The following is a 21,339-nucleotide window of genomic DNA, read 5'->3' as shown; positions in this document are numbered from 1 at the left end:
TCAACAAAGTTGAAAAATTTGGTAGGCTGGCTAAGTGGGCCTTTGAGCTCACAGAGTTCAGCATCAGCTACCAACTGAGAGCAGCCATCAAGGCTCAAGCTCTAGCAAACTTCCTGGCCGAATGCTCGTACCAGGAGACGCTAGATGAAGAAAAGAAAATTTGGACCGTTTTTACGGATGGATCCTCCACCGTAAATGGTTCGGGGGCAGGGGTAGTGATAACCTCTCCCGAAGGCAAATCCTTTGAGTATGCACTCAAATTTTCTTTTAAAGCTTCGAACAACGAAGCCGAGTACAAGGCAGCAATTGTTGGCCTAGGACTGTGCATCTCACTGGAAGCCGAACATGTCTGCCTAAGAACAGACTCTCAGCTCGTCGCAAATCAGATCCGAGGCGAATATGAGCCCAAAGAGCCCTCTATGATAGCTTACCTTGCAAAGATCAAAACCATTATTGCGAAGCTGAGAACTTTTGAAGTTCAACTGATCCCAAGGGGTTAGAATGCACAAGCCGACGCACTCTCTAAGCTTGCTAGTTCAGCTCTAACTAAGTTGAACCGATTCGTATATGTGGAAGTGTGCCAAAAAAGAAGTGTTGACGAAGCACCTAAAGTGTGCTGCGTCGACCATGAGCCGAGCTGGATGGACCCCATCTTAGCTCACAAACTTCAGGGAGAAATTCCCGAAGACAGAATTTTGGCCTCTAAACTGAAGCGAACCAGCTCAAGGTTCATCGTCTTTAGAGGAGAGCTTCTGAAAAAATCATTCTTAGCCCCATTGCTGAAATGCGTGTGTAGACACCTGATTGTGTTTCCCCAAAAATTAAACCCAGTGATGAATATCTTTCACGTCATTAATTATCGAACGAGGTGAAAGTGTGAAAAGTCTTGTGATGCGGTTGTTTTAATATAAAAATACTTCTTTCTGTTTTCGAAAATGTACTCTATTTATGAAAATGTCCAGTCCAATTTAGTTTGGTCCATGATAAGGGTCCAGTAATAGTGTAGTTGGATTGAGCTCGAAAAGAGTTTTCCAACGATATATTATAAGCCCAATTCCGATGAATAATGAGGAAGTTACGACCAAAATACTAAGTTGGGCCCGAAATGAGTTTTATATACGGCCCAATGACTAGTGGAGGGCCCATTAATTATTATTTCTAAAGTTATTAGGATTGACTTTAATCATCTAAAATAATCTAGAAGGTTCTTTAAAGTTCTAGTGGGATTAGGATTAATAATTTTATTTTTAGAAAATAAAGAATTTTATTTGGAATAAAACAAGTGTTTTTAAAAGAATTAAATCTGATTTTAAAAGATAAGTACGGACGTTAATTAGTCTAATTTAATTAGATTAAGGATTCCATATAGATTTTAGAAAACGCGTTCACCATCGCAAAACGACAGCTCCATCGCGCCACGACAAAGCTGTCGCACCGTGCTGGACCCAGTTGCGCCGAGACAAAAGTAGTTTTATTTCAGATTGGATTCGGTCTTTTTCTAATCGTTTTTGGACTATTTTTCTTATAAATAGGGTCATATTTCCCCGTTTTAAATCATCAACAAGCTTGATCATCAACAATCATCTTTCTCTTCTCTCTCTTAAGCAATAGCTTATTCTTTCTCCCTCTTTCTAGCCTAGCCTTTTTACAAACACAATACCACATTCATGAGTTCTAGATACACCTAGCCAAGCTCAAAGTTGCCTTCGCCCTAGATATGAAAGGTTGATAATTTATGAGGGTTTGGTCCCAAATTCCTATTTCAATTATTTAATTTAATTGTTCGAATTAATATTTTCTTTGAACTTACTGACGTGTGCATTGTTTTGAAAGAAAGAGATACGAGGCAGCAAAGTAAGTTGTTTTATTGCTATATTTCTTTAGAAAGCATGTTTATTTTATATTTATTCCTAGTATTATGTTAGGATGTTATTTATTGCTTTCTAGTATCATGCTTAGGTTGCTTCCTATTTCTCCTATCATGCTAGTATCATGTTAGGGATAAAGTTTTGATCTTTATTGCTTAGTGACATGCTAGGATTTGTTATTAATCTTGTTAGTATCATGCCTAGGATCTTGCTATTATTATTATTATGCTTTGAGATTGAATATTATTATTATGATGATTGTTGTGTCTATAATCAATATTATTATGTTGCTTGATATATTATTGTTATTGCTTGATCACGCCCTCTCTTGCAGGATTAAAGGGAATTTGTACTTATAATCACGCTTAATAAGATAATTAATAATCTTTTTTAGGCTAATGTTTTTTTAATTCAAGTGACCGCCAATAATAGTTTTGTTTATGCATTAATATTCAACCAACATAGATTAAACAGGTTTAGGATTAATATACTGTTTGTATGTTAGTCAGAAAGCGCACATGAATATGAGAAGAATAAAGTAGAGGTTTGTTATTAGGGCAGGTTCAATCTCCAATCATGGTTCTAGACCACTATGGAGTTAGCGATCTCATGGATCGTGAAGGGGCGTAATCTTCACCATGTGAACGGTTTACAAGTTCCTAAAACTTGTTGGCGACTCTTTTGCCCTAGCTTCCTTCCCTTTGGACGCCACCATACTTAAGTGTATGATCACAGTGGGGCTCAAGTGTGGGATGTTTGAAATATTCCCTACAGTTTTTGGCGACTCCACTGGGGAGGATTTCTATTTTAATTCCTAAAATTTATTTTGGCAATAATTTAGAATGAGTGGATGAGACTCGAAAAGTTCTAAGTATTCATGTGCGTAATTTTAATTGACATTATTGGCATAAGCATAAAAAAGGTCCGCATTGGATAGACCATCCGTAATGCGTCAAAAACATAGGATTTTTTCACGTAGGAAATTTGGAAAATATCTTTCACAACTAGAATCGACATAACACTACGAAAAACTGGAAAATTCTAAGAATAGAAAGTTGTTGAGGCATGTAGGAACTGGCGCTGAGAAAAAAGTGCCCATCGCAGTGCGACAGCAATGTCGCGTGGCGACAGGGTTTTCGTATCGCGACTGTCCCCGAAGTCTCGCGCTAAGTTCTTCCAATACCGAGCCAGAAATCTACCTTCTTGCTTTGACCAGTTCTAATACTGTTTGCTCGATTTTATTTCCTGATTGAGTTTTTCTCACTTTTCTGAACCCATATGTGTTCTACATAGTGCTATAACCTTCTGGGAATTCACACTCCATCCACCCAATCAAACGCTCATTCCAACGAAGGGTACATCCGAGTTTGTGAATTCACCAAACCATGGAAGCAAGTTTAACTTGCGGGGTCCTATCCATACGCACTAACCCTTCAAAAGGTAAGGCTTCCGTGCAATTCATCTAGACTCATAACCATGGACCCTCTTTTGACTACCCTTATCCTTGAACTTTAGAGAACTAGAGCCATGGTTAGGTTGCAAACTCATTGCATCATGTTGTGACTATTTGACTACTTGTGCATTATTTACTTGTACATATTTATATGTGATTAAACTAACCGTTTGGTTTGACTTGTAAGTATGAATATGCTTAAACAAACTAAGCAATGACTAAAGGAATTTGCTTAATTAATTGATTAATTAATTTGAACCAATAAATATGTCTAAAATCGAGTCATACTTCCTTTGAGTCAACCTGGATTTTTATTCCCGTATACTGCACAAGCGTCAACTTGTTTTGGTTATAGCCGGAGTTCTAGGAAGTGTTACAAGTCGTATAACCTATGGATCTGTAGCCCAGAGTTTTATCTTTCATTTGGCGTTAATTTCGTCCAATTCAGAGTCACAGATCAAAAGGTATGACTTAAATACTACAGCCTGTCCAGTTTAGTGCACATATGTGAGGTCTTAACTTAGTCTTTGTTTGAGTCTAGTCACATAGTCTAGTCCCATGGTGATGACACGAATCTTGAACATATCAATTTCACTCACTAGTCAAAAGCACACACTTTGTGCATACTCTTTTCTCACCATGACCATGTCTTAGGTTCATGCATGAGTCGTCCTTTCCGTCATTCAAGTTGAGGGTCCATCCTATTCTGGAAATTTCCATATCTCTCCATCTACATGCATCACCTTCCACACATTAAATATCTCACACTTTCCTTCTTAAACACTTTCTAAATTCCATTCTTTCATCTTACATGCTTACTCCATACATCATTCACCTCACTACACTCTTTTCCCATCTATGCATGTTGAATTGAGTTTGAGTCATTTGATTGACAAAAAAAAAAAAAAAAAAAAAGGGTAATTATGAAACAAATGCACAAGGAAAGCTTCTCACCAAGATTTCATGCCTTTTTCTTCTTTTTTCAAACCCTTCCCCAATAAGTCTAGCATAGGCACCTTTTTCCTTAGATTTCATTTTGTAGGATTTTCCTTTTTCCTTTTAATAAAATGAGCATTTCTTTCTTTGCATATGATCATTGCACCAAAAAAAAAATTCCATGCCGAACTAAGCACAAGGTATACCAATGATTTGAGGCACCTGTTGTAGCCGCATCATATCACTTCCACCCTTCAAATATACATCCTTTCTTGAGAAACCACCTTGAGCCTCGTCTAACGATAGACCTTTCTTTTTTTCAACCCTTATCTACCTAACCTTAGGATGGGATGGTGTGCAATTTATCTAGGGTCTTGAGCCTTTATCCCCTTTCTTCTTTAGCCTAACCACGTTACAACCCTTAAAAGACCTCCTTGAGGTATACACACACTTGTGCGAGGTTCGGCTAGAGCTACATTCGGCTTGATTCCTAACGGATACGTAGGCAACTTCACATTGAAGTGCGATCGTAATAAAAATGCATTCATTCACATTCATACATAATCATATCAAGGGATCTCTAATGCTCATCCCCATCCATTTAGAGCTAGACTTGGGGGCTTGATCCTTACATCATTAGCCTACCTAGCCTAAGAGTCACCACTATTTGGCTCTTTTTAAATATTTTTCCACACACTTAGCCCTTGTGGCCAAACTGTAGTGTCACTTTCACACACATCACAGATACATGACCAAATAATACTTCCCTTTAGGAACCATTTGTCTTGAAATCTTAACACAACGTTGAAGCATGCACGCCTTGTCATATCAAGATCACTCATCATCATGATCATCATTGCATCACAAATTATGAAGTACTTAGCCTTCGTGCCTAAGTTACCCAAATACTTTCATCGTCAAGTCATCAACTAGGATAGTCTAGGATGTTATAATCCTTGCACCATCAGATACAACATCAATGCATACACTTGATTAAGCTCATTCAACATGCACCACAAACACTCAAACACTTCACTTTCTCCTTTTTGCGTCTTTCTTTTTCGGGAGAAAGTCGGTACCCTCCAAAAAAATGACGGAAAATTTTTGCTTTTCTGCATTTCAAGTCAAGCACATCACAATACAATGCACACACGAGTCATGTACATTAAGTCATGTCGTGTCGAGTAGAGTCTTGCACTTTGAGTCATGTCAAAGTCGTATGTGTCAAAACACATTGATTCGAGTTCACACAATGAGTTGAATAACACCAAGCCTTAGGTCAACCCTAAGATAATTAAAAACATGAGCAAAGTCTTATAGTCCAAAATATAGCTGCAGGTCTTCGATAGCTTTTGCTATGATTGAGGATGTTATCATTTGATTTGAGAAGATGGCATGAGATAGGCGATCTTCGAAGGCTTTCGCTAAGATTGTGGAAGTTATCACTTGATTTGAGAAGATGGCACAAGATGGGCGATCTTCGACAGCTTTCACTAAGATTGTGGGGGTTGTCACTTGATTTGAGAGGATAGCACGAGATAGGCTATCTTCGACGACGTTCGCTAAGATTGTGGAAGTTGTCACCTAGATTTGAGAAGAACGGTTCGTGATGAGGCGGTCTTCGACGACATTCGCTATGATTGTGAAGGTCTTTGTCTTTGATCATGGAAGACGGTTTGATAACCTGCCGCTGAGGCGGTACACTAATCTGTTCGGCATCAAATTAGCATACTCAATAGTGTGTCATCCTGAAAATAATGGGCAAGTCGAGGCTGTAAACAAGCAAATCCTCAACGCTCTCAAGAAGAGGGTTGAAGATCAAAATTCCAAGTGGTTAGAGGAACTTCCTGGAACCCTCTGGTCACTTCGAACAACTGAAAAAGAGGCTATGAGTCATTCACCTTTTGAGCTGGTGTATGGAGTCGAAGCCGTTCTTCCAGTAGAAATTGGTTCCGAAAGTCTGCGAGTGCACCATTTCCCCGCTAAAAATGAACAACTCATGAAAGAATCCCTCGACTTCCTAGACGAGGTCAGAGACTCAGCTCGAGGCAAAATGACTGTATTCAAGCAAAGAATCAGCAAATTCTACAACCGAAGAGTTCATACGAGGCCTCTTAAAATTGGAGACCTTGTCCTTCGAAATGCTGCAGCTGTGCTGAAAAGCCGAATTCATGGGAAACTCTCAGCCACTTGGGAGGGACCTTATGAAATTTATGATGAGCTTCAGCCTGAAACATACCGACTTCGGCAGTTGGATGGGACTAAGCTGAAAAATCACCGGAATGCTGATGTACTTAAGAAATATCATGTGTAAACCCTTCAGGGCTGAACAGTCTATGTAAGTGCATCTTCAATTATTAATGAAAAGGCCTTAGAGTCACCACTTCTACAAATTTCCGCAAGCTTTTCTTTATTTTTTTGTCTTTTTCATTTCTCAAACAAGGGTTTTCCCTCGACACTGTCTGAAACATCGCCCCCCAGAGGCATTAAGTTTCGGATTGCTGCTGAACCCGCCTAAAACGGAACACTGATCTCACCACCGAAGTATCGCCCCTCAGAGGCACTATACTTTGGATTGATCCGTTCTTGAGGGCAAAGAGGCCATGGACGAGTCTGAGGTATTGCCTTAAATTGGCTCTGTACCCTAGATGGTTATTGTCTGAGACATTGCCTTAAGCTGGCCTTGTGTCTCAGATATCCATTTTCTCGGATAAACAGAAAACAGGAAGAGAAATAGAAAAAATTACAGAAATTCTACTTAGGTAAAAACTTTGCCTGTACCAAAGAGACAAAAGCAGCCACCTTAGAAATCTGAAGACAGTGACTTCATATTTCTTGGGGGCAAGGAGCACTCTGATTATTTCAAGCGAAATTTCCAAGCCGAGGTTTTACTTAGAAAAATTTTGCGAAATTTTTTGAAAAGTCAGAAAACTCAAAGAAAGGCTAAGCTACTATAAGTTATGGGAAAGAAGAAAAGCAGTGCATATCATGAGGAAATATGGTCGGATACCGAGCTACGTCAAACCAAAGTGTTCAGAAATAAACAGAGCAAATACTAATATCGGCAGCCACTCACAATCAGAAAATCACAGCTGCCGAACTAAGTACAACTACTCAAAGCAAAAACAAAGTCAAGAGTTTATACAATCGAGGAATGATGAAGCAAAATAGAATAAAGGCAAAAACTTGAATGGGGCAAAATCAGAAGTTAAGCACATGCTGATCCACAAGATTTTGAGGACGATTGCCCGAGTTCCTATGCTTTAGGAAGGTCTGGCTGCACGGAGCTAGGACCCTTGGGACCCTAAGTGCCAGCTGAGGACGAGGCAGTTTGAGTTAGAGCCTTTTCAGCATCTCTGTTTTTGGCTTCAGCAGAAAGCCTCTCTTCCTTTTCAGCTTCAGCAATGGCCTTAGCCATCTTGGCATTCCAACGAGCCATGAACTCACTCTTAGCAGGATGAGCTGTGGTCAGGTGATAGTTGTTCGGGGTCAATGACCATTCCTTAGCCTTATCCCAATCGATCCCGGGGTAAAAAATGAAAAGCGAGGCGCCGAGCCGCCTTGTACCCAATGTTAAACCCCTGATCGTACTAATGTTGAGTGTAGATCTGAACTTGCAGTAGCTTCTTAGCCTCGTCCAGGTCAGCCTGAACCTTTGCAGCTTCAGCACCTTAGTTCTGCAGCTGATTCCTAACAATTGACAACTCAGTCTGAACCTGAGACACCTTGTCGTCCAGTTGAGTATTCAACTCCTGCAATTTCTAGCCTTTGGCTTCAGCTGCAACCTCGGCATCAGTAAGTTTGGCATCCCTAGCCTTTAGCTCGTTTTGGAGGCACTGAATTTCGGTAATCTGCTCTTTCTTCTTGGCCTCAACCTCGCGAGCAGTCACCTAGACCTGGACCTCATCTTGGATCTTCTGCTCAATCCGAGCTCAGAAGCCAGGGATGTCCACAACACCATACTCATTTATCAGAGCCTCACCCTGATCGAGAGTAGGAAAGATATGCTGCTCCATTTCATTGCAGAAGGTGCTGAACGCATCAGCCATCTTCTTTTTCTCTCCTTCGACATCAGCAGCTGCCTTCTTGGCCTCGGCCTTCTTTCATTAAGCCTCCTCGAGCTTGGTCTCCAGCTCGTCCTGTATAGCTAATGCCACGAAGTGGTTATGGGACATCTGCAGAGCAGAAGACAAGAGTCAAAAAAAAAAAAAGAGAGAGAAGAAACCTAAGTCAGAAAGCTTAAGATTAGGAAAGGTACCTACATCAGCAGCCTCTGGTTGTCGAGGAAAGGGTCAGGCACCCTATCAGAAACCTCGGGAGCACCAACAACGGCTCCAGCAGTCCAGTACCTCATCCTGTCCAACTTATACGCATTGGCAAGGTCGGCGAAATAAGCATAGGCATGAGAGCGCCATTCATCAAGAGTGATTTTGACGCGCTGAGGTAAAGGGATGAGAGGGACATATCCAAATCCCATTTTAGAGGAATGGAAAGTCCCGAAGGAACCAGCTACCGAAGAGGAAGGCACATTATTCTAGTGCTCCGCAGCCTTCCTCTCCTCTTCAGCTTCCCTGAAGTCCTTGTCAGCAAAAATTTGTGGGATCTGATTCAAGACCTCCACTTCACCATCCTTGCCACCTCCCTTGGCAGAAGAATTCAGCTTCTCAGCACCGCGTTGGATCTTAGCTGAAAAAGAATCGGCGACATGCCGAGGGGATGGCACTCCTTCTGTTCTTTCATGAGTGTCACAGTCCGAGTGTTCTGACACCGGATCATGCGGCGCGCTCTTGTCTATTGGTGACAAGGACGCAAGCCTAGAGCGGAAGAGGTTCATGAGCACACAGCGACACAGACCAAGGGTATCTCAAGGAAGCACTCGTCAACAACGGGTGCGGAGTCGGGGCTTGTGACGGCCGATGCTTCAAAGCGGGCACAAGCGGAGGAACCGACGAGATGAAAGCGTCTTTTGAGGTTTCTAGGTTTGGTGGGGGATGCTTTAAAACAAGGTAAGCACAATATCTATAAAGGCTTAAACAACACACAAGTCTTAAAGCAATAGCAATAGGATAAGGATCTATGATTCAATAACCATTCACTCCTTAAAGAGCTTTATATTGATTCCATAGAGAAATACAAGTGAACACTGAAACTACAGTAACACAATAATTCTCCCTAACGTCTAGAAAGTAAAAATAGAAGACTTAGAAGGTAAAACATAAGGGGAAGACAAGGAAAAAGGAAATGGGTACATTGAGAGAGTGGCGGTTTAAGTCAAAAACATAAAAGATTAATCTTCTATAACTGGTGTGGTTCTCGTCCTGGTTCGGATGTTGGCGCGGTTGCTGGTGTTGCGAGTGTTGTCCTCTTAATTTGGATGATAGGGCTTAAGACGACTGACGTGGAAGACCTGGTGTATCTTCATCCACGCCGGGGGTTTAACCTTTTATGCATTCTTCCCAATCTGTTTAGTAATGCGGATGGGGCCTTCGTACTTCCTGATTAGTCTGCGATCTCTCCCTTTGAGGAATTCCAATTGCTCCGGTAGAACCTTCACCATTACCTTGTCCCCTACATCAAACTCTTGTGGCCTTCTGTTCTGATCGGCCCACTTCTTCATTCTCCTTGTTGCCCGCTCCAGGTAAGCGCGAGCAACTTCCATGTTTTGTTGCCACTCTTTCTTGAACTCCCGGGCTTCATGACTTCTTCCTTCTTCTGACGTTATTATTGTGTGAGGTAAAAGAGGTTGTTGGCCCATCACCAACTCAAACGGACTTCTGTTGGAAGCAAAGCTCTTTTGGGCATTGAAGCAGAGTTGAGAAACATCAAGGAGTTTCACCTAGTCCTTCTGATTGGAGCTGACAAAATGCCTCAAGTATTCCTCTAAGAGCCCGTTGAATCTCTCTGTTTGCCCATCGGATTGGGGGTGGTGACTTGAAGACATGTTTAAGTTCGACCCCAGTAGCTTGAACAACTCCGTCCAAAATATGCTCGTGAATCTTATATCTCTGTCGCTGACGATGCTTTGAGGCAATCCCCAATACTTCACGATGTGATTGAAGAACAGCGCCGCTGTCTCCTCGGCACCGCGAGCCTTCTGTATGGGGACGAAGGTAGCACACTTTGAAAACCTATCGATCACCACCATTACGACCAAATATTGATCCACCTTAGGTAGAACACTAATAAAATCCATAGATACTGTAACACCCTAAAATCTCCCTCTACGGAAATACCAGTATAATACGCATAATTATACCGTAGAGATAGACTTAGACGTAATACCGCCGCGTGATTACGCAAGGCTACTCAAACTTACCAAATAAATCAATACTTTGCAGCGGAAACTTCAAAACTCTTCTTTATTTAATAATAGACTAAAAATAGTAACCATTGTCATGAGTACTCAAAAATAAATACAAGAACCAACATATCCTAATTTAAGTGAAACCATTCCCGGGACTCCAAATCCTCATATATGACTTCACCTGAAATTAGTCACACTGCTTACAATTAAGGTAAACAGGGCAAACCAAAACAAAATAAGAAATACGGATTAGCAAAATATGCTAAGTACGACAAGTGTGAGATAGTTAAACTCAATTTTATTCATAAACATGCTTTCGAAATCAATTCCATCCATTCCAATAATTAAATTAATAATTCCAACTCAAGATTCCAAAACTAATTTCAATAACCAATATTAATATCCAATAAATCCAATTCCACTCATTTTAAAACCAAATCCAATTATTCAAAACCAATTCCAATTACTCAAAAACCAATTCCAATTCCAATTCCTCTCCCAAGTGTGCACACCCCCCAAGTTAGTCTCCTTATGTTACAAGGCTATTCTTGAGGAAAGACTCGGTCATACAAAGTCCAAAGTCTTATCAAATAAACCAAATCCGCATAGTGGGATTACTAACATGCTTATAAAGTTTTAATAATAATAATTCAATAAATCCTCTTTAAATCCAATACTTCCAACTTTTAATAATAATTCTAAAACGCCTCTTTATTAAATTCAACATGCTTTCAAAATAAAACCCTTTTAAACATGAATAATAATTAATTCATTTAAAACATGATATAAAATTAATACTCCAATTTATTTATTAAAAACAATTTATTTAAACATACTTTTATTTCATAATCATAATTCAATTCAGTTTAATTCAATCATCACAAGAAATCATTCAAACATGCTCATTCAAATCAATCTTTTTCACGGTATCTAACCACCTAACGTACCTTGATCCTCGCTTATCAAAACACACAAACGAAACCTCAAGATTCTTGATCGAACACACCCTACAAATAAATATAACCTTAATTAATATAAGGTTAACAAATAATCACAATAATTAAACTAAAAACCTCCCAACTATATGTACATGAACCTTTTAAATTAATTTATCATAAATATTATTAAAAATCTGATTTTATATAATTAAAACTACTCATAATAATTTTTATAAATACCCCATAATAATAATAATAATAATAATAATAATAATAATAATAATAATTGAATAAGAGAAGAGAAGAGAAGAAGAAAAGATAAGGAACCAAGGAAAAGAGAAGAATTGGATTCGCGTTGGAAAGAATAGGCAGAACTTGGAGAGGCTGTAACTCCTTTGATATAACTCCGAATTGGGTGATCTTGAGCCTAACCTTAAGGATTTTTCGAGAGGAACACTCTTATGTGAAACGTCAATACCCCAAAAACTGACCAGAAGTGCCCAAAAATTGGCTTTAAAGATAAACGGGATGATTTGTGTAAAAAGAGGAGAAGAAAAGAAGAGAATTGGTGTGAAGAATGTGAGAGGTATGGAGGGGTATTTATAGGCTAGCTCATGCAATAATTATAGGAAGAGAATGTGGGAAGAATTATGGCAAGTAGGGTTTAAGAGATTACTTGGAGAAGTGAGTAAAAGAATTAAGGAAAGTTTGGATATTAAGGTGATTGTGTATAATTAAATATGGAATGTATGTATGTCATGAAAAATAATAAGGAAATTACAATTACATGGGGAATAATTAAGAAGAATGAATAGCAAGAAAATATGATGATTAGATATTAAAAAGATGGAGAATTAGAATTAAGGAAAATAAGAGATTTTGGGAGATAATTAAAAATATAATTTTACCAATTAAATTCCCCCAAAATAATTCAATAGGGCCGAAAATATTAAGCTTACCATAGCTCAAATTTTCGGACTCCTATAAAAATATGTAGGAAGATTTTGCTCGGTTTTTAAGGAATAAAATAATTGTATAAATAAATATAAAATAAATAAATAAATAATTAATTAATTAATTAAATACCAATTATTTACCAATAAATAATCAAGAAAAATCAGATTTTCCTTACATGGAAAATCCGAAAATCCTAGCTAATTATTAGAAAATTTCGGCCATAATAAAATAATTAATAAAATATTATTTTGCTTTAATTAAATTATCCAAAATATGTAAAAATAATTCGATTTTTAAAATAAGATAAATGGATAATAAATCTTATCTAAAATAATGATTAGTTTTCAAAATACTTTTGGCGCCAAAATTCAAATATTATTTTGGCTCCAATAATAATTTTTACTAAAATACCCTTTTTATAAAATAATTCCTAATTAATTAATTAGAAAATACGTATGAAAATACCAGGTATTACAGATACACTCTCCCACGGACGCGCCGGAACGGGCAGAGGGTCTAACAGACCTCCGGGCTTCTGACGATCAACTTTATCCTATTGACAAACCAAGCAAGTTCGGGTGTAGTTGATGACGTCCTCCTTCATCGCTGGCCAATAATACCCCATGGAGAGCAAGCTTAAGGTCCTCTGCCAACCGGGATGTCCGGCCCATAGGGTATCATGGCATTCTTTCAAGAGCATCCTCCGTAGGCCTCCCGCCTTTGGTATGAATAATTTGTTGCCTTTGGTGTAGATGAGACCCCCGTCCATCCAGAACCATCTTGTCTTCCCTTCTTCGATCAACCCCGTGATGGTGTTCGTCACGGGGTCTTCGGGGAGGTGCTGTTTAACCTGATCCTTGATTAAGGTCGAAACATTGTTGGCAGCGAGAGGGGCCAATCTCTGCGTCGATGCCAGGTTCGCACGTCGACTCAACGCATCCGCAACTCGATTACTGGCACCTGTTCTATACGTGAACTCCACATCAAAATCAGCGAGCACTTCCTGCCATCGAGCTTGCTTCCCCGTTAACTTTGGTTGGGTGAGGAAGTGGCTTGCTGCGTTATTGTCGGTACGAACAAGGAACTTGGCTCCCAGCAGATAGTGCCTCCATCCTCTCAAGCAGTGGATAATAGCAAGAAGTTCTTTTTCTTGAGCAGCACATCTCTTCTTGGCTCCATTCAACTTCCTACTCTCGTATGCGACCGGGTGGCCTTCCTGCAGTAGGACCCCACCTAGCGCAAAATCAGATGCATCAATCTCCATTTCGAATAGTTTGTTGGTATTCGGAAGAGCAAGGACCGGCCCTTTCGTTACTTCTTCCTTAAGCTTGAGAAAAGCTCCTTGCTGCTCGTCTGCCCAACTCTATTTTCTATCCTTCTTCAACAAATCTATGAGTGGACTTGCAACTACTGAATATCCTTGTATGAAGCGGCTGTAGTAATTAGCTAGCCCCAAGAACGATCTAAATTCTGAAACATTCTTTGGTGCTTGCCAATCGCGGATAGCTTTTATTTTCTTTGAATCCATTCTGATGCGACCTCTGCCCACAAAGTGTCCGAGGAAGCCCACTTCGTTATGAGCAAAAGCGTATTTCTCCCGCTTCACGAACAAATGATGTTCTCTTAATTTCAAGAAAACTTTCCTCAAGTGCTCCAGGTGGTCTTCAAGGGTGTGGCTAAAGATCACAATGGGCGTCCAAGTAGACCACAACAAATTTGTCAAGGTACTCGTGGAAGACTTGGTTCATCAACGTGCAGAAGGTAGCAGGAGCGTTTGTCAGCCCAAACGGCATAACCAACCACTCAAAAGCTCCATATCTGGTGACGCAGGCTGTCTTCGGTTCGTCTCCTTGGGCAATTCGGACTTGATGGTAACCTGACCGAAGATCAAGTTTGGTGAAGTAAACAGCATCACCCAATTGGTTGAATAAGTCAGCCACCAAGGGTATAGGATAATGATTCCTCACTGTCAGCTTGTTTAGAGCCCGGTAATCGATGCATAATCTCAAACTCCCATCTTATTTTTTCTGGAAAATAACCGGTGCACCATACGGCACCTTAGAGGATTGAATGAACCCGGATTTAAGTAACTCATCAAGCTGTCTGCGCAGTTCTGCTAACTCAGGAGGTGCCATTCGGTAGGGGCTCCGCGCGGGAGGTCTGGCTCTTGGCACCAACTCTATGCTATGATCGATGGCTCTCTGAGGAGGGAGTGTTTTCGGAAGCTCCTTAGGAAGAAGGTCAACAAATTCTTCAAGCAATCCTTTAATAGCAAAAGGGAGGTCCGTCGTCGTCTCATCTTCCTTGATCGAGAAAGTAGCAAGGAATGTTAGCTCATTTCTTTTCATTCCCTTTTGGAGTTGCATTGCTGACAAGAGATATCCCTTCTGACCTTTCTAGGCTTTAATTGGCGAGCACGTTCGCAGGAGATAGGGATGGTTGCCGGTAACAAGTAAGGAGCCCAGGTGGGGCATCGGAACAACTTTACTAACACGGAGAAAGTCCATTCCCAATACCATCTCGAAATCATCCATCGCTGCCATGGTGAAGTCAAGTGTACCACTCCACTCCCCAATCTTGGCTTTCACGTTCTTTGTGGTACCGTAGATCGGGGGAGCTTCAGCGTTGACGGACTTTATGCGGCCCCCGCCTTGTACCACTTTCAACTCCAGCTGGCTAGTAATCTCCCTGGTGACAAAGTTGTGGGTGGCTCCAGTATCAACCATAGTTTGGACCCTTTTCCCATTAATTGATACTTCCATGTACATTAGTTCATTCGGTGGATGTCTACCTTCCAACGTTTCTGCTTCCAAGGAGTACATGAAACATATTGAACTTAGTTTCGAGGGCTCCTCTTCGTCGTTCTCCGCTTCCTCCCTTCTTTCTACCTTCTCCTGTTCGAATGACATCGAGGAGACTTTCTTCTGAAGGTTGTCAATTTCCCCTTTGTGGCGACACTCGAACCATTTGTGAGGCCCACGGCAAAGAATGCAAGTGAGGGGCTTATTCCACGAGGTGGATCTAGAGGTTGCACCTTTGTTGGACGACGTGAATGCTCCATTTCTTTGGGAGTCATCTCCCCCACTCTTGTACCTACTCCCCATGCTGTTCGAACTGACTTGGGAGTTCCCGGTGTTGCTCTTTGGGGTACTAGATGCTGACCCACTATTTCCTTTCTTCCAGTTCAATCCCTTGTCTGACGAGTAGTCCATCAACCTTTCAGCTGCGGCTATGGCCCCCGACAAGGTGTCTATCTTCTGGCACCAAATCTCTCTTTGGGCCCAATCCTTCAAGCCCCATACAAAATTAAACTGACAGTCCTTCTCAGACACATCATGGATCTCTAACATGCACGCGGAATATTCTTTCACATACTCCCGAATAGAGTTCTTATGTTGTAAGGTTGCCAACTTTGTACAAGCCACGAACTCCGTGTTCTCTGGGTAAAATTGGGCTATGATCGAGTTCCTTCTTTAAATCCTCCCAAGTATCTACCGACGTCCTCTTTGCTTGTATGTCGGCATACTTGGTTCGCCACCAGAGTTTCGCATCGTCCACCAAGTACATAGTGGCCGTGTTGACCTTCAGATGATCTTCCAATTGACATATGCGGAAGTATTGTTCCATATCGAAGATGAAGTTATCGACTTCCTTTGAGTCTCTCGTGCCATTAAAGGTCCGAGGTTTAGGAGGCTTTATCTTACTTCCACTTCCCCCGAGTCCTCTTTGGGCACGCATCAAGGTAGCACATTTGTCTTGAGCTTCGTCCGCTACTCCTTGGACGAAATTGAGTTGCTCCGTCAACCCATCCACCATTGACTCAAGCTTTTCTATTTTCTCAGCTTACTTTATTACTATATCTTCGAGCTTGGGTACTCTTTCTTCGAGTACAACCCAAAATTCCGACTTGCCTTCGAGCCAGACAATTCTTTCTTCCTACGTATCAGCATATTCAGGCGCCTCAGCTTTAATACCAATTGTCACGGTCCGAGTGTTCTGACATCGGATCGTGCGGCGCGCTCTTGTCTATTGGCGACAAGGACGCAAGCCTACAACGGAAGAGGTTCGTGTGCACACAGCGACACAGACCAAGGGTATCTCAAGGAAGCACTAGTCAACAACGGGTGCGGAGTCGGGGCTTGTGACGGTCGATGCTTCAAAGCGGGCACAAGCGGAACCGATGAGATGAAAGCGTCTTTTGAGGTTTCTTAGATTGGTGGGGGATGCTTTAAAAGAAGGTAAGCACAATATCTATAAAGGCTTAAACAACACACAAGTCTTAAAGGAATAGCAATGGGATAAGGAGCTCTGATTCAATAACCATTCACTCCTTAAAGAGCTTTATATTGATTCCATAGAGAAATACAAGTGAACACTGGAACTACAGTAACACAATAATTCTCCCTAACGTCTAGAAAGTAAAAAGAAAAGACTTAGAAGGTAAAACATAAGGGGAAGACAAGGAAAAAGGAAAGGGATACATAGAGAGATAGGCGGATTCTAACACTGAGCCTCGGCAGATCGCTTAAGAGGGGGAGTTGGTTGCATTACCTCCTCCTCCCCATGTTTCTCAAAGCGGGGAGGAGTCTTCTCAACTTCACCTCCTTCGGCAAGTGCCTTAGGAGAGGGAGGAATTTCCTCCTGTTGCTGATTCTCAGGAGTGTTTTCCTTGATCCGAGTTCTCTTCGGCAGAGGGGCATCCACGAATTGGCCGGGATTGATTATCGCTCTCTTTCGGCGTAACATTAGCCCTTCGCCGTCGGAAGATACCTCCTCGTCAGAGTCTGCTCTGCCCTCTTCTTCTTCGTCCTGCATCAGAAGAAGACAGGGGGCGGAAGGCAGCATGAGTAAAAAAAAATGCTGCTTAAGTGAAGTCTAGAAAACTTACCGAAGTCTTCAGCGGCCTCGTCTGCCTCCTTCTCTGCAGCAGCAAAAGTCCCAACTTCGCTCTCAAAATCCTCAGCTACGACAAAGACCTCAACAGTAGTGGCAGCAGCCTCTTCCTCCTTGGGAGTCAAACGGAAGAAAGGGTCCTGCTTCTCCCACAGCGCTTCTGCTTCAGATAATCAGCAGCACTGACTATCGTGAACCTCTTTGAGTGCAAGGTGAGGGGACGATCTTCGGCCTTGGTGATCTCAGGCTTGTTGTTCATCACAATCCAACCGACGTCAATCCCCAAGCGCACGTAGTCTAAACCAGCGTTGCCCTCGTATAGCTCTGAAGACAGAAATCAAGCGAATTAGCATAGCAAAGACAGACACTGAGAATACAGGCATTAAAGAAAAATAGAAAAAAATAAAGTCCTCGGGCCCATCCGAAGCTTCGTACCGCCTTGGTACTTTCGGCTGACGCCGACGACGGCAAGCATGTGCTCTTGGAAGACATAATGAAAGCAGGGCAGCCAAGTTTCGGGCATATAGAACAATTGGCCCGTTCCCCCAGGGTTCCTCTTCTTGTCAAAAAGTCTCAGCTGAACGTTATTAGGATCTCTGGCTGCCCCATCCTCTTCGGGGCCCAAGTCTTCCATCGTCGGATCAGGCTTCCTTAAGTATCGGGAAACGCCGAAGAAGTTCGGGTGATCCGCATCCAAGGGCGCCCTAACCCAAATCCATTGACCTCTCCAATCTTTGTCCAAGGTATCATTCGGCCACATAGTGAGATGGTCCCTTACACTTTCAATGCGCCACCACCCAGCATCGTGATCGTCGTGGTCACTCTAAAGGTTCGACACGAGCTTGTGCAGCTTTTTGAAGCAGTGTAGGTTGGGCTCGAGGGCATAAAAAAGGCACACCCAAAGATAAGTCATGACCCTTCGGATGCTGACCAGGGTCAATTGGCACAAGGAAATACAGTACTTGTTCAGCACCCCTACCACGAAGGGATGCAAGGGAAACCGAAGCCCGTACTGAAGCTACCAAGTATACACCCCCACGTAGCCAAGGGGAGGACGATGAATCCTATCTTCCATAGTGGGCATTCGGCACCAATACCCATCCTCTTCCATGATACCGTAGAAGAGTTCAATTTGCTCGGCGAAACGGTAGGCAGAGCCATTCTTCACCCACCAATCATAAGGCTCAGATGTCATCAGCCCGTAGTTCCGCGACACGTCCTATTCTTCGGCTCCAAGGCAAAACTCCCAAGGCCCTAGAGCTAATGGTTCGGCTCGGCTGGAGGTGCTAGCTTCCCCTGTTCCTCGGGGAGGCACCAAAGAAAGTGGCACCGCCCTAATTCCTGCCCCCGTAGGAGCCGCCGCCCTGTCCCTAGGACGAGGGTTCCTCCCGCTCAGAGGGGGCATCATGTTCAGCGGACCAGTGCGTTGTATCTCAGGCCGAGGAACTTCCTCCTCAACCCTTTCTGCTTCCCTTGGTCGTCATCTCTGACCTTGAGCCATAATCCAACGAATCGGAGATTCGAGAAAATTGGGAAAAAAGGGGAAAGTCTCAAAAACCAAAGAAAACCGAAGAAACTTCAGGAGAAATTACCTCTACCAGAAACGAAATTCGTCGATCTATAAGTTCGAAGCAACGGATTTCTGTTCCGGAAGCTTAATCTCAGTCAATGAGTGAAAATCGGAAGTACTAGGGTTCGTTGTGGAGTTTTGCGTGAGTTCGAGTGTGTTTGGCAAAGAAATGAAGAGAGAGAGTTGGACAGCCGGCTTAAATATTTCCTAAAATGGGAATTTTGGGAGTCCGTGCCATTAAATCCCCACTAACTCACTCCAAATGGCCGTTAAACACCCTTCACTCAATTAAACTACCCACTAAGCCGTCCAACTTCCCTAATTACTCTCCAAACAGCAGTTATTCACCAAATAACTGTCGAATTTAAATTTCTTAATTAAATCATTTACTTCCCTCCATTTTTGCAAGTCAAAACCCGACTCGTCATGCTTCTAAATCGGGTCTGGGGGGCAAGTTGTTTGGGTCCAATTTACTTCAAATTGGGCCAGTCTATAAATGATTCAATAATAAGCCCAGGTCCAAGGTTCAACTCTCCAATCCATGCCAAGTCAGTCAAAGGCCCAGTCAACATGGCCAGCCCACTTGACTCAAGGCCCATTTTCCACCCTTGTGTCAAGGTATAAAAGCAATCAATCTCCTCTCTTTACATTCATTCACTTAGAGCCTCAAGCAATTAATACTCTTGCATAACTTTCTCTCTCTAAACACTGTACTAACTATGGAATCGGAGGGGCCTTCCTCGGCACAACCCCCGAGGCCAGTTTACGTGTGTTTGTTGTGCAGGAAATCCTCGACCCAGCCCTCACTTGGACCGAGTTCAGTCTTCAGCCCATCAGAAAGGACCTATCCGAAGGTCCTATTGTTTTCACCCGAAACAAATAGTTTTTAAGAAATAAAGGGGGTGTAGGAGTTTATAGGTACTACGCAGCGGAAATAACATGAATCATATTCATAAAGCACCTAAACCAAGGATCATTGCATAACACATAAAGAACAAATAATTGTACCTTTGAAGCGTGATTCCACGTGCGATCGAGCAAGAACAATGGGAGATAAAGAACCCCAAGCGTGATTCCTCTACTTGGTCCACGGGCACAGATTAAGACCTCCACTAATGCTAGTTAGTTGCAATTGAAACCTTCAATTGACCTTCTACGGAGAAGAGCGACAAACTAACCAATAACCACCACGATAACCACCACGAATGGGCGGCGGCCGTACATACGTGAGGGGAGAGAGAGAGCCGTGAGTTAGAGAGAGAATTAGGGTTTTGGGATTGGTTGCCTTGATGTCAAAATTCACTGTGTGTGAATTATGACTGCTTACTGCAAACCCTAGGCATGGATCTTATTTATAGATCTCATCTCTAAATAAGAGCCCATGTCAAAAGCCCAAAACCTAATTCCAATCCAACTATGCTAGCCCAATCCAATTCATGATTAGTTAATTGCTCATGAGGCCCATTAATGGGACTCTTACTTGCTTAACCCAATACCCTTGTTGTGTGACCTCATAGGATCCATTCTATAAGGCTTTGGGCTATTTAACTAACCCAAAGATCAATTATCATATCTAGCACCAGATATTGACGACCCTATAGAATGAACTTATTATCTCCATAATAGTGATCCTTGATATATCTAGTAATTGCACTTATCGAAGACATAATTCCTTCAATCTCCCACTTGTCTGAGACAAGTGCGCAATATTCAAATTCCTTAAGTCAATGTGTGTCGATTTGATAATATGATTGCATCTTATGTCGTGATCATATTAATCTACAAATCTTTCTTGAAATCTGAGTTAGAATTACAAAACAAATGGTTACAATGTAATCCATTTGAGCACGGCCATGCATTTTCTGAATTCTCCCTCTTCAAGGGGCCAAGACACATTCCTAATTAAATAGGTAGACTCAATCCAATCTTATGGCAACCAAAGCTCCCACTCAACTCATGAAGTAACCGGGAAACATCCTTTATAATCTCCAGTTACGGTAAGACGTTTGAATGTACCACAGTCAAATCAATCATTGAATGGAATCAGTGTTCCACTCATGTCAAAGGAATCCACTAATATATCCGGAAGCTCTATACTTGAACTTCAAAGTAGGTCTATAGTTCGATCATGCATCATTCATGCATATCCATGTGATTGACCGAGCATCACTACGCTCCTATAGCCCATGAAACTGCGCTATCCAATCAATCTTAACATGCTAGTCCATTAAATGAAATCATTTATGTCCAGTTTAATGATTCCGAACTAGGAACTTAAATAATATATGAATTTAGTTCATCTGTGGGGTTTCATTCAAAAGGTCATTAACCTAGTGAGCCCATCAATTCATAATTACTTTGGACATTTTATTTAATCTTGAAACCACGATTAAATAAGATTGAAACTTTGTTTCAATTGA

The sequence above is a fragment of the Chenopodium album genome, chromosome 14 (genome assembly GCF_948465745.1).
Source record: "Chenopodium album chromosome 14, dcCheAlbu1.1, whole genome shotgun sequence".
Classification (NCBI taxonomy): Eukaryota; Viridiplantae; Streptophyta; class Magnoliopsida; order Caryophyllales; family Amaranthaceae; genus Chenopodium; species Chenopodium album.
This window is presented reverse-complemented; position numbering follows the sequence as displayed.